Source organism: Pteropus vampyrus, unplaced genomic scaffold (genome assembly GCF_000151845.1).
Source record: "Pteropus vampyrus isolate Shadow unplaced genomic scaffold, Pvam_2.0 Scaffold682, whole genome shotgun sequence".
NCBI lineage: Eukaryota > Metazoa > Chordata > Mammalia > Chiroptera > Pteropodidae > Pteropus > Pteropus vampyrus.
In genome coordinates, this window is record NW_011889463.1 from 4,756 (window position 1) to 5,034 (window position 279).

A 279-nucleotide genomic window follows, 5' to 3' on the forward strand; every position below is an offset into this window, starting at 1 on the left:
GCAGTTCCTCATGTATCACAGGCCAGGGACGCAACAGAATGACCCCCAAAGCCCCGTCCACACCTGCAACGTGAGAAACCCAACCAGGCCCCTCTCCTCGGCAGCTGTGCCCCAGTTTGGGAAGAGCTGGGACGACAGGCCCTGAGCCATTTCCAATCACTACGTAAACTACCTGCTTATCCTTTTTGTCCAACTATGTTATTGGAATATCATCTATTTGCCCAAAATGTACTATTAGGCCAGTTTTGAGTTTTCATTCTAGACAATTTCAAAATATGA